The sequence below is a fragment of the Pinus tabuliformis genome, chromosome J, assembly GCF_031772625.1.
Source record: "Pinus tabuliformis cultivar Carrire ecotype Pingquan chromosome J, CPIR1, whole genome shotgun sequence".
In the NCBI taxonomy this organism is placed as follows: Eukaryota; Viridiplantae; Streptophyta; class Pinopsida; order Pinales; family Pinaceae; genus Pinus; species Pinus tabuliformis.
The window spans coordinates 790,311,120-790,325,581 of record NC_142295.1 but is presented as its reverse complement, the minus strand read 5'-3'; the positions used below and the strand labels follow the sequence as shown (position 1 = coordinate 790,325,581).

The 14,462-nt window shown below is 41.9% G+C and overlaps 1 protein-coding gene and 1 long non-coding RNA gene across 4 annotated transcripts in view; one reads left to right on the top strand and one right to left on the bottom strand.

Moving 5' to 3' along the window:
• LOC149229089 (uncharacterized) overlaps nt 1-4,849 on the top strand; it is a 121,136-nt gene extending 116,287 nt beyond the window's left edge. For both annotated transcript variants that reach the window (XR_016247914.1, XR_016247915.1), the window contains exon 2: nt 4,338-4,849. This is a non-coding gene — a long non-coding RNA (uncharacterized LOC149229089). The remainder of the gene's footprint in view (nt 1-4,337) is intronic.
• Nucleotides 1-14,462, bottom strand: part of LOC149229088 (putative LRR receptor-like serine/threonine-protein kinase At1g56140) — a 531,024-nt gene that overhangs the window by 87,354 nt on the left and 429,208 nt on the right. The window lies entirely within an intron of this gene.

Below are 14,462 nucleotides of genomic sequence, written 5' to 3'. Positions count from 1 at the left end.
CAAGCTCTCAGCTTTATTACTAACCAGAACACCCAAGATTTTTCTTTTGAAGCTCAGATATCAATGAGAATGACGACCCATTCAAACACTCTTATCAGGTCGGCTTACTTAGCAGATAGGGATAGAATATATATGTATATATATGTGTGTGAGTTGACCACGTCACTGTAGAAGTTACAAACTGTAGATCTTATATCACAGAGACTTAAGTCTTATACTACAGGTCAATGAACATTCTTATTACAGCAGGATGAAATTTGGACTGTGTATAGCATGGTTCCATATTCATATGTTTGTGTATAAAATTTAAATGAATGTGAACAGCTTATAGATATATAGCATGAATAGCTTTTGATATATGAAGTTCATTGCTTGTGTTGATAAACAAATTATAAGAAATGCCACAGTATAATGCAGAGTGAAGTGACACCAGTTTTTTACCGTAATATGCATCATTTTTAAGGCAAAAATTATCACAGTTTATGCACAGTCTTTTGAAAAAGCTGAGTGACATTGCATTATTGGCCTCTAGACATGAGCAAAATGCAGTTTAGCTTTAGGAAAATGCAGTGAAACTACTTTCTATTTGCTATGAGGTCCATAAAGGGTCTTTGAGACATGAACTTTTCTCCCTCATATTTATTGTTAGCGATGATTACATTAAAAGACATTCCCAAATTGTTACAGCTGTATTGAAGACCACTCCAAAACACTTCGGAATATACCTGCATGCATTCTGTAAATAATATCACTGTAATGAAGTATCGAAAAGGCACAAATCTCTGAAATTGACGCAGCCCAAGTCACTCAGTGAGTCAGTCTATTCTCAAGCAGCCACAGACCACCGTCATGACTATTAACTTCTGGCAACTGATAATGTATTTGCAGCAATGCATTCATGGTTTGCTTTGAAGTTTGCATCATCTTCCACCTTCCGTTATAGAGGTAAAAGGAGTACATCAATTTGACTGGTTGACAAATTACAATACAGCAGCCAGCTAACCAGACCTCCAGTGACAGCATGACCTCCTGGGGTCATAACTTATAACTTTATAAGTACTAGAGGAAGCCAATGTTATCCAGTGAGCTTTGGGTAGAGCCCATACGTGTGTGTTTGTGTTTGTATGTGCTGGCACAGATTGTCTTAACCCTGGATTTATGGAGGAGGGATTTGAACCTAGAGCTTTTAAGTTTTTGATTGCTGTCAGAGCTTTTCTTCAGAATTTTATAAATTTATATATTAAAAAAACAAGGGTTATATATTACTTAATAAGTTATTAAGTTACTAATTCCAAATTTGTTTTGGTGCTGTAGGTTTCCTTTTGAGTTAGCGGCTAACAGCAATACAAAAATACAAATATGCCAAAAAACTTGGACCCATTTTGGGAGTATGGGATCCCTGATGGTGGGACAAATCGTGCATATCTTTCATGCAAATTGTGTGGGGACAAGATGACAGGTGGGGTTACACGACTGAAATACCATCTTGCTAGACTCCCTGGACATGATGTTGGCATTTGTAGAGTTTCTAGTCCGGAGCTTATACGAAAAGCTCTTGAGGCAATTGAAGAAAAGGACAGAAAGAAGGAAGAGGCGGAAAGAAACAAAGCTGAACGTGCAGGTAGATCCTTTGGGATATCTTCTCATGATTTTGATGTTCAGGGTAGTGGCCCTACTGGCGCTAGTGGGAGGGGCTCCACAACTGGCACACCATCACATGCTAGTGTGAATGCGAGGTCATCATTTTTTGTTCCACGAACAGGAGCTGGAGCACAACCTGGCATAAAATCGCTTGTCAAAAAAAAGGAGAAGGAAGAAGCAGATAGAGTCATGGGGAGGTGTATTTATTGGAGCGACTTACCTCTCAGCATCACAAAAACCAATCCATTTTGGCAACCAATGTGTGATGCTATTGCTGTTGTGGGCCCAGGGTACAAAAGTGCCACATATGAGGAGTTGCGGGGGCCAATTCTTCAAGCAGAAAAAGAGGACATCAACTCTAGATTGGCGGAGTTGAAACAGACATGGGAAGTCACTGGATGCACAGTGATGTCTGATGGTTGGACAGATAGGAAGGGTAAGACCCTTCTAAATTTCTTGGTACATTGTCCTAAAGGTACCATGTTTATTAAATCGTTGGATGCATCAGAACATATCAAAGATGCAGCAACGATATGTGAGTTGTTAGATGGGTTCATTCAGGAGATTGGTGTGCAGAATGCGGTGCAAGTCGTAACAGACAATGCAGCTAATTATGTGTCTGCCGGCAGAATGCTTATGGAGAGGCATCCCACATTGTTCTGGACTCCATGTGCAGCGCATTGTCTTGATTTGTTGCTTGAGGATATGGGGAAACTCTCCTTCATCAAGGAGGCAGTTCATATGGCTAGGAGCATCCCCAAGTTTATTTATAACCATGCTATTGTTCTTAGCCTTATGAGGAGGTTCACAGGAAACAAGGAGTTGCGGCGTCCTGCCATCACACGTTTTGCCACAACCTTTATTACTCTTCAGTCTTTGCTTCGATGTCAGTACGAGTTGAAGCAAATGTTTGTGTCTAATGATTGGCGTGGTTGTAGATACAGCAGGAGACCTGATGGGAAAGCCATTGAAAAAATGGTGTACTCTGAGACATTTTGGCATGGAGTAGAAGAAGCATGTGCAGTTAGCGAACCTATAGTAAAGGTTCTTAGATTGGTGGATGGAGAGAAGCCTGCAATGCCTTATTTGTATGAGGCCATGGATAGGGCCAAGGAGGCCATTCGTTCCTATTATGAAGACAAGGGTTCTGCTGGCCTTAATAGGCAGATGATGTTATGGGATGTGATCGATAGTCGGTGGACAGGGATGCTTCATCGACCCATTCATGCAGCAGCACTCTTCCTCAACCCTGCATTTGCATACAAATGCAATTTTCGTTTTGATGGCGAGGTGATTGAAGGGCTCCATTCCTGTATTGAGAGGATGGTACCTGATTCTGAGGTTCGTCTCAAAATCAACCGCGAGATACATAATTATCAGGATTGTGTTGGCCTATTTGGCTTTGATGATGCCATTAAGGAAAGGGCCCTCTTCATGCCACGTAAGTGACAAGTCATCACTCATTAGAAATTATAAATTTGAATTTAATTATGTTTTAACTTTTAAGTTTTTGAATTTTTTATTTCATTATTTTGTTGTAGATCTTTGGTGGCGAAGCTATGGTGCAAGGGTACCAAATTTGCAAAATTTGGCTATGCGAATCTTGAGTCAAACATGTAGCTCTTCAGGGTGTGAGCGCAATTGGAGTGTATTTGAGAAAATACACGCCAAAAAGCGCAACAGGTATAACTTTGAACTCAAGCCTTCAGTTGAGCAATTACACTTATTGTAATTTTTAATTTTTAATTTATGACCTTCAAGTGTCAAGACTCAAGAGTCAAGACTCATTACTTTTTTTGACACTCTTACAGGTTGGAGTTCGCACGCCTCAACGATTTGGTGTAGGTGCATTACAACATCCGACTTCGAGTGAGGCAAATAGAATCACCAGTGGATCCAGATGCCATTTCCTTAGACAATATTGATGTATTGTCTCCGTGGAGGGTGGAGTCTCAGGAGCCCATATTGGAGGAGTCACCTTCATGGTTGGAGGAGCCAGTGGCAGATGATCCATTAGAGCAGGGGCAGCAAGAGGAGGACTCGGAGTCAGAGGAGCAGCAGCACTTAGAGGAGGAGCAGGAGGAGCTGGAGGAGGACACTGCGGGAGCATCAGCATCAACACCATCTGCTATAGATATAGGAGAGCATAGCTCCATGCCTATCACTCATTATTTGACATTAGGTGCAGAGGCAGTGTCAGGGCCTTCTACTACTAGGGGCAGGCCTGACAAACAGCCCATCATGTTTTCCCGTAAAAGGGGGAGAGGGCAGTAGATAGATAGCTGCTAGTTTTATTTGTTATGTTACATGTAACTCATGATGATGAGATACTTTTATTATTATATGTGATGTTATTTTGTATTGGTTCTCCACATTTGAGTCCTTGAATGGACAATTATCAGGGATTAGCACGATTTGGTATCGCCTTTGATATATCATTTCTATTTGACATCATATATATCAGTGTTTTCTTCATATTTATGTGCCAATGTGTTTATTTCATGTTGTTATTGCTTTATATGTTTAAAAATCTGAAAAAAATGAATATAGTATGCATTTTTTATGCTTGCTTTTGTTGTTTAAATTCTGAACATGAAGATGTTGCTTTAAAAATTAAAATAGTTTCTTGAATGTTTGCTGCGCACTGTATAGTTATACTCATTTAATGCCAATTTTTTGTTTTTTTTGTGCCATAGGTTTGAATTAGTTCACTACAAGTACAAATGTCAAATATGCCAAAAGCTTTGGACCCATTTTGGGAGTATGGGGAGGCTGTTGGTGGGGCAAATCAGGCACTTATATCATGCAACTTGTGTGGGACCAAGATGTCAGGAGGGATTACACGATTGAAATACCATCTGGCTAAACTCTCTGCATATGATGCAGATGTCATGCCTTGTATGGTTTCTAGTGCAGAGGTTATACAAAAAGCTCGTGAAGCAATTGCTGAACAAGACAGAAAGAAAGCTGCTAGGGAGAGGCCAATGGTCTCAGATAGATAGCTGCTAGTTTTATTTGTTTTGCAACTTTTGCTACATATAAGTTTATAACTCATGATGATGAAATACTTTTAAAGTTTTATATATGTGATGTTGTTTTGTTTGAGTCCTTGATTGGACAATTATCACTATCAGGGATCAGCAGGATGTGTGATGTTATTTTAATTTTTGTTTGAGTCCTTGATTGGACAATTATCAATTTATCACTATCAGGGATCAGCAGGATTTGGTATCGCCTTTGAAGTTTGATGTATCATTTCTATTTGATATCATATATATCAGTGTTTTCTTCATATTTATGTGCCAATGTGTTTAGTTCATGTTGTTATTGCTTTATATGTTTAGAAATCTGAAAAAAAATGAATATATTATGCATTTTTTATGCTTGCCGATATTTGCCGATATTTTGCCGATATTTTCGCCGATATTTCCGATAAGATATTTTCCAGACCCTCGCCGATATTTTCCCGATACCGATATTATCAACACTGATCGAGTCATCAACCGTAGGAGGCCCGGTGACTTGCTGCCCAAGGAGAGGGAATCCATGCTTATCTGTGTGAATGCACACTTGCAGAGGCTGTTAGAGAAGGCAAACGAGGACAAGAGGTTGCTACGGAACATGAAGAATCACTATTGGGCGAGGATGCATGTTTGCAAGGCGAAAATGAAGATGTTCCAAAGGAGGTTGTCCGAGGCCCGTAAGAGGAAGAAGAAGACCAACCCGCTCCGTATCTTGGCTGAGGCCTCTCTCACTCACCATGATACTCATTAGCATCCTCCTAGCAGCAAACCCAAGAAATTTTGAGAGTTTTGAAACATTTTTGGCATTTTTGGGAATTTTACAGGTTTTGGCCATTTGACTGGTCTCACCCCGCGCGCGACCATACATGGGGGCAACTCAGAACGGGGAAAACTTTGCATTTTTGGAATTGTCATGCAAAAATACACTTGCCTATGGATGGGTTTCAGATTTTATGGAGATTTGGGCTTCCAAAAGCTCAAAATACATGCAATTTTTGACTTTCTGCCCCTATTTTGAGTTGCAGAAAGCTGTCTTGGGAGAAATGACTTTTGAGGGGTCAAATCAACTCTAAATTCAGAAATTCCAGTGGGGTTGGAAAGTAGACTCGCAGACCTTTCCAACGAGCTATCTTGCACCTGATTTGGACACCGGGAAGGCCCTCAAACAGAGCTGTGAATGTGCGCGACCAGTCAGAGTGATGCGCGCGACCTGTCAGAGAAATTTGTCTGTTTTGACCAGTTCGGCCAACAAAACACTGTTTTCATCTTGGTTGACTTTTGAGGCATGTAAATGATGGATTTTTGTGTAATTTTCATGGCATTTAGATGCTTTTACTCTCCTTCATCACTTCTAGAAGATTCTTTGATGTAAATGGTAAATATTTAATGCATGGATAGGTTCCCTAAGTTTTAGAGGCAAGTTGTTTTGACTGCCTATTATCTAGTGCTCAGTTTAGAATTAGTTGAAACAGCTCCTAGGAAGCTGAGCTCGACCCCTAGAGGTGGGGAAAGGAGTTAGATCATCTATATTATGCCTTCTCTTGCTCATTTTCATGGTTGGACTCTTGAGGGAGAAGCTCCTATTGTATATTTTACTTGTATCTCTGCAATTTGAGGAAAAGGAAGACCAGGGTTTTGCAGACATCATTGGGATTCTTGCGGACTCTTGTGTTGATGGTGTGTTCTCTTATTGTAATTGTAAGTGTGTTTATGTGTTCCATCTCTTTCTTTACTGCAGCTTATTAAACAAATGAAGTGATAAAGTTTGAATTCACGCTTGCCATGCTCAGCTTTCAAATTTGTTTAATGTTTATGTTTTCCACTGTCTGGAGAGGATTCAAAGTCATTGTTTGCCCTCTTTAGCTTCTCTTTTTTCTTCCTTGATCATCCATCTCAGCTAAAGGCATCAGCACAAACTCCTACCTTGCCCCAAAGACCCACCTGCAGAAACTGTGTCAAATCCCCGCACCCTAAAATTGCAGATCCTCCAATTGCCACCAAAAACCCCAAAAACTTTAAATCAACCCTCCTTATCAGTTTACTAGCCTAATATCAGTGTTCCTAATTGGGTCAGCTCATCCTATTGAAAGATCTACCGAGTTTGACCGGAGAGAGCCTTCTCATACCCCGTAGGGCTAGCTACGAGGTGAAATGGTTTGATGTTGCCTTGAAGGTTTACCTTCCTCAGCCTAGGGTGAAATCTCAAGTGCTAACAGTATCTATCATTATCCAACAAAAACATGGATCAAACCTTTATAAACTCCCTTCATAAACCAGCAACAGAAGTCAGTAGAACCTTCTCAAAGAAGGCCTATGCCATTCTTCAGAGAGAACAACCAAAGGATGTGCAGAAGTGATAGGAAATAGGACACAAGATTTATGCTCTTGGGACATATTTGAAGCACATGAGGGTCACATGGAAAGTTCTCTTCAAACTTGATGAACTAGATGCCCTCCTTTCCAAAGTGAGCTAGTTAGAAGGGAAGAAACTTATTTGGGCTCAAAAACCAACTATGCTTGCTCTCATACAACAGAAGTTCTTGGAGGAACCTTGTGAAGGGGTTAGACTTCCAGTTGCATCTTGTCTCACTAACATCATGAGACTCACTGCCCCTATACCTCCTTTCAATGATGAAGTTATGAAGAGAGTTTTCACGCTAATAGTGGAGACTTTTCAGGACTTGGACAACAGTGTAAGTCCTACATTTTGGAAGAAGCTTCGAGTTCTGAAAATTATGGCCATGACTAGGACATGTGAAATCTTGTTAGATCTAGAGTGTGATGGTTTTATCCTGAAGATGTTTCAATGCTTCTTCAACATTAGGAAACGTCACCCTGATGCAGTCATAGCACACATGCAGTCCATCTTGTCATCATGTATCAGAGGCCGTGATGCCATTTGCCAGGAGTTACAGTCTCAATTGTTGTCTGTTTGGAGGAGAGAACAGTTGGTTTCACCTGCTGCTTATGAACTAGCTAAGAGGTTGGTTGAGCAAAACATTGGGTTGTTCAAGAGACAGTTGACCAGGGAGGCGCAGCTCGGTATTGGGGGCTCATGCAGCAGGAATGAAATGAGGAGGAAGGGACTTTGCTTTATCTACAAGTGACCTTGGGGACCTAACCACTCATGCTTAAGTGATGCTAGGGAGATGACAAAGGTAGAGCAGGAGGAGATTCCTTCTGACTTTTAGGGTGACGACTCTTCTTTGGACAAGTCCATGGGTTCATACGATGATGCCACTATGGAGCATGAGTCATGTGGAGTTGTTGACAGCAGGCCAGACTTATGTTTGGGTGTGTATGGTGAGCAGTCAATGGACCCTATGGGAGACATTCAGGATAGTGTGTCACCAGTGATGAGTCAGCATGAGAAGCATATGATGGAGCATGAGGAGGATAAGGCGCACAGTATGCATGATGAGCCTTTTTGGGAGAGCCAGTTGGAGGTTCATATTGAACCCATGATGATGTAGGATGAGTAGACACCCTTGGGGCCAACCATTAGAGTGGAGCTGACAGATGTGCAGGCAGCCTCCAGGGAGGCAGTGTTTGCAGAAACTTGTCCTCAGGAGGTGTTGGAGATTGACAAGGTCGTTTGGCAAGAGGCTAGTAGACGACAGGAGCTGTTGGAGATGGCAGTGCATCCATCTTTAGGTTTACCCATTGATGAGGTGCAAACATATGTAATGGAAGCTAGCAAAGCTGCAACATATTTAGGCAGCAACCCTCTCCAAGAGTACATAGACAGGGCTTGCAGCGCCGTTTGCCCACTGTTTTCCATTAAAGGGAGAGAGGCGAGATTTCTTGGACATGTTTTGATTGTCCAGGTAGAGCATTAGGAGTTGAGCATGGACCAGTGTCAACATAGCAGATGTGTTCCTTGCACAAGAGTCCATGCATTGGATTGGCGAGAGATCATGAGCTGGTAACCTGCTGATGGAGTATCTTTTTTAGTCAGAGGCATTACATTGCAGGAGCCCTTAGAGGTGAGCGATATTACATGCTTCAATTGGCAGCAAGATGTAGGCTGGCCACTCATCAGTACTTCAACTCAGCATCAGCATGATGAGATTGACCTTGGTTTATGCCAAGAGTTGGATTGGAGAGAGGTGATGAGTTGGTACGCAATTGGTGGGACAACATTCATAGTTGGAGCTATAGCACAGCAGGAGCCATGGAGCATTGATGCTCCTTCTTGGTGGCATTGGGATCTAGGTGGATCTACTAGTAGCAGGTTTAGTCAGAGATGGACATGGGATCCAGGTATTGGAGGATCCAGTCATGTTTCGATAGCTTGGAGGCGTGACGTGGGCTAGTGGTTCGTATGGGATCCAGGCATTGGGTCTCAGTTCTGTCGGGCCACCAGATTGGTCCACAGATTTGGATTGCTCGAGGGCAAGCAATCTTGGGATGGGAGGATTGTCATGTCCCCATTTTTATTCTTCTTCATAGTACAACTAGGGTGGATTTCCAGGATAGGGGATGGCTAGGTCAGTGGAGCAGGTTTATGTCATCAGGGGTCCCAATGGAGTTTTGAGGAGTTTTTATGGGATTTGATGGCATTCGCTTGGCATATTCCATCATCCGCACAATTTTCCTTTCGTTCTGTCGCATTCTAACAACTTTCAAAAATCAACATTATTATTGAGCATAACTTAATTAATTATGCTCGAGGTGACATTTCGAGGAGATTAATTAATGGAACATCTCAGTGTAATAACTCATTCGAACCAGAATGAGAAGATCTACAGGGTGGGATGTTGAGAAGAGACTTCCAATAGCCGAAGAGAGTATGGTGGGCAATTTGCCATTTTCTTTAGTTAAAAATGATTTTAATTAGTCATTTAATTAAGGAAAAATAATTAATTGGAGATAAAGGGCCAAAAGTGACTTAAGTGAAATAAAATAAAATTGAAGAGTCATTTGATAAAGTTAATGGAGGAGCTTCTAGAATAATAATAAAATGATAAAATAAGATGCTTCTAGAGGCTTGGAGATCTATCCATGAGATATATAAAAGAGGAGGAGAAGGTCATTTGGAGACATCTTGGATTTGTGTATTGTCTTTGTGGAGAGGTTTGAGAACGTGGTTCTCTACTTCAACAGTAGCCCCAGGATGGAAACCCTTAGGTGATTCAGTGAGATTGGGCAAGTACCCATCTCCCCTTGGTGAATTTATCCAAAATTCACAGGAGCTTTTATTGTTTGCAGTTTCATTTTGAGAGGCCAGATCCAGTGCTGTAGCTGACACATTTTGAGGTCGGATCTAGTTTGCAGTAGTTGTTTGAGTTTCTCAGCCATGTTCAGCTATTTCACATTGCTATATACTCCTATTTATGGTTAATATAATAAAGCTGAGGTTTCCTTCTGCTCATCTTTATTATTTGCATGTTCTATGTTGTTAAATTTTACATGGAAATCTTCTGTTTATGAGTAGAAATTTTATGTGAAAGGTTTGTTCCAAATTTTCTTCATTTGGGACATTCCAGGTCACAAGCGAATAACTTCCATCCTAGTCCTAATGATAAGTGGAAAAACAAGGGCCCTTCCCAAGATCAAAGGCCACCTAACTCTTTAGAATCTACAAATTTGGTGGATCAACAAACCCTTCCTTATTGTTGAACTTGTAATGATTTCCATGAGGAGTCTACTTGTCCCATAACTTTTCGGATTGTTGAATGGAATATGGCAAGTATCAGTGAACAAATAAACTTGGCTGGTAAAAAGCATACTCTTTCCATGGAGAATTGGACAGAAACTGTTGAAAGAAGTCAGAAACTTAATGATGTGTCTGGTGCTTGTAGTGTTAATGATATGTTCGATGATTGTGATAATGTCACTAGGTTTTTTGGTGAAAAGCATACGCTTGATCAAATCCTTGAGATGGCTAGGCACAAAGGGGTGACTTATCAAATAAAGAATAATAAAGACAAAGGCAAGATGCAACAAAGTATTCCAAAGGTTTTTACTCCTACCTCAGATTTGAATATTGATTTGGGAGGTTTGATCAGTAATGCAAAGGTCTTGGTTCCAATTGCAGAATTGCTCAAGGTTCAATCTCAGAAATCCAAGTTATTAAAGGCTATTTAAGTCCCTCAAGTAAAAGATACTATAAAGACGCCAAAAGATAAGAGTGAAGATGCTCCCGTGATATTACAAAGTATGGATAGGGGTATGGGAAATAAGAAACATCAACCCTCTTTCATCACTTTGTTAGTTAATAGCTATCTTTTGCATAATTGCATGCTAGATTCAGGAGCTTCTTCCAATGTAATGATGAAGGTGGTCATTGAGCAGTTAAACTTAAAAATCTCTAGACCTTACCACAATATTTGTGCCATGGATTTTAAGAAAATTGAAGTATATGGGTTGATTAAGGATCTCCAAGTACATTTGGCAGCATACCCAAATATTTCAATCACTATGGATATTATGGTGACATATTTCCCTGATAAATGGGGGATGCTTCTATCTCGGAAATGGGCTGTAGACTTGGGGGGTAGTATCCAAATGGACTTGTGATATGCTACCATCCCAAATAGTGATAACGACTTGGTCAAGCTTGATAGGGAGCTTGAGAGAAAGTACCATGTTGAAAATCCCAAGGAGTCGAACAATGAGATAGTTTATTAATCTAATGAACTGGGAAGTTATGCAGTGTTATCAAACTCTTTAACACCTATAGAAGATAAAGTCAAAGAAGAAAAGGTTGAAAAATCTGGTTTATGAAATTTGATGGAGCTCACTCCAAATTTGGAAAGGGTGCTGGGATAATTTTCACTTCTCCTACGAGGCAAAATTTTCGCTTTCTTACATGCTAGAATTTGAAGGAACAAACAATGTAGCAAAGTATGAAGCACTTTTGTTGGGTCTGGAGATAGCTAAGAATGAGGGAATCAAGTTGTTAAATATCAAAAGGGATTCTGATCCTAATAATTCTACTAGTTAAAAATCAATTTGCATACAAATGTGAGAGGTCGAGGATGTATATGAACGTTGTTTAAGATACAATGGAATCCTTTGATGCTTTGAATATAACGACCATCTGTAGGGGAGAAAACAATAAGAAAAATGAGTTGGCCATAGCAGCGTCAACACTTCAACTCGCAAAGGATTTGAAAAAAATAACATAAAAATGGAAGCCATATTTAGACCATCAATACCTGATAATTTGGATCACTGGTAGGTATTTAGTGATGAAAAATAGATATTAAGATTTATAAACAATATGTATGAGTTCTCTGATTTTTCAAGTTGGCTATAACGAATAGGGGAAAGAATATCAAGATGATGATTAGGCTAGGATAAACCCCATTCCTAGAGGACTCCTAGCATTAGAACAACTTTTCAATAGGCATGATGGTCAGAAAAAACAATTGAAAGTAAGGTTGAGTCCAGTGACAATATAGAAGTAAACATTGGGACAAATCAAAATCCCAAGATGGTTAAAATTGGGAAAGGCACATCATAGAAGGAAAGGAATCAATTGATAACTCTGTTGAAAGAATATAGGGATGTGTTGGCATTCACATACGATGAATTAAAGGCTTATAGGGAATATGTAATCCAACACACCATCCCTCTCAAAGATGAAAATGCCAAGCCTTTTAGGCAAAACCTTCGATAAATAAATCATAAGCTGGCCCCATTGGTACAAAAGGAACTTCAAAAGATGTTGGCTACAGGGATTATGGCTAGAGCACATCTGATGCTACCCCAAATCAACACTCCCTCTTAGCGAGGATTGTGCTCTAGTAATACTCCTCACTGAGCATCACACTGATTATCCGGCACCAGTACCTATGCTGATGTTAGGCCTCCCCGCCCAACATCCTCTGCACTACTGCATCCTGTAATGCTGCCCATGGCTCTGCCACTACCACTGTTGCATCCGTACGACAACTCCCTTTGCATCCGTGTTGCTGCTGGTCCATCCTCCCAACACTGCATCTGCACTGTAACCCCCTTTCATCATGTTGCATCGTGCTACTGCATACTACTGCACTGCAACTCAGTTACTGAGAAGCAAGTAACTGATCCATGCAACTTCTGACATCCCTGTCAAGTTAGAAACACTCCCGATGTTGAAACCCTCTCTGCCGCTAAGAAGTACTCCCTCTACTGACCTCTGTGCTGCTGCAACAACTCCCTGCATCTCGCACCGTTGCACACCTCTCTGTGCCATCCTACACTGGTGCAACACTCCTGTGCTTCTCGCATTGTTGCAGCCTGCTAGCCTTGTGCTGCCTGGGGACTCCTGCACTGTAGTACTCTCTGTCGCTCCATCCGCATCCGTCTCTACCTACATCCACCAGTCTTGCTACTCCTCTTTGGGGCTCCTATAGCAAAGTCTAATCCAAGAGGTTGGGTACCTCAAGGATCCTGCCCTTCATCGCCTGTAGTCCTCCTGACTACAGCTCGATGTGTCCCCACTTCTTCTCAAGTGGCACATGAGCACTCAATAGTCATGGCACAATCGTCATCCTCCTCAACTTCTTTTCCCGCCCTCACTAGCGCTGCCTTCGAATCAGAAGCCTCTCCCTTACTCTTCTTCCTCAGACATTGATTCGCATAGTGACCCAGTTCCCCACAATGGAAGCACTTGACCTTGGAGAGGTCCTTCTTCTTCCTCTTCTCCTGCTTTCCCGTAGATGCTAGAGCCGCATCCTCTTCCTCTTCCTTCTTGATCCTGACCCCTTTGCCGCTACTTCCCGCCTTGGTTAGCCATCTGATCTCTTCTTGACGAAGAGTCGCCCACAGTTCTTCCCAATCCAGAAGACTCGTCCTGCCTAGTATGCTCTGGACAAATGTCTCCCAATCCTTAGAGACTGCGTTGAGTGCGGTCCTTACCATCAACTCCTGATCCGGCGTGGCCCCTATGGAAGTCAGTTGGTCACAGATCTCCTTCAACCGACCGAGGAAGACATCTATCTGCTCTCCCTTCTACATCTGGTATGACCTTAGCTGATTCTCCAGGAGCATCTTCCTCTGCACGGAAGTATGCTGGTACAATGTCTTCAAAGTGTCCCACATCTCTTTTGCCGTTTCCTTCTCGGCAATATGTGGGACCACATGATCCTTGACCCCATCAAGGATGATACACTTTGCCTTAGCCATTGCCTCCTTGTACCTTTCATTAGCTACTAAGTTAATTGGGATAGCCATCACTCTCAAGGCGAAGCCCTTGATATGATGTCTGTCTAGAATGGACAAGATCCTGGCCTTCCAGACCACAAAGTTGGATGCTCCGTCCAGCCTGTCCTATTTTCTCAGCCCATTCACTGCCATCTCTTTGCTCTTCTCTATCAACTCCTCCGAGTTTCTCTACTTCCCTCCTGGAAGTTCTCGGTTTGATTCCTACTGAGTCTCTCTACTTCCCGTCTAGAAGTTCTCTTCTGGACTCCCTTTGAGTCCCGATTTCCCTCCTGGAAATTTTTCTGCCAACTGTCAAGTTGCTCCTCTCTGATCGTCTGTGCAACTGCAACACTGGTCTAGATTCCTTGGTTAGAAATCTGCTTCGGCAGCAACTCCCTCTACCTTGGTCTTGCCCTGTTAGGTAATGTTCTAACCACAGTACCCCACCAGCTTCGCTCTCGCAAACTTCCCACATCTTCCTTCGCCCTAGCAACTGAAGGATTGAGCCTCTTGGCTTTGCGCAATCCCGGCACCAGCAAAACAACTCCCTCAGCCAACTGCGTCAGCCCTCTTGGCCTCTGCGTGAGCCTCTCTCTGCCCTCCTCAGCCTCTGCGCTGGCCTCTCTCTGGCCCAAACTGATGACGCAGTCCCTTTGTGTCAAC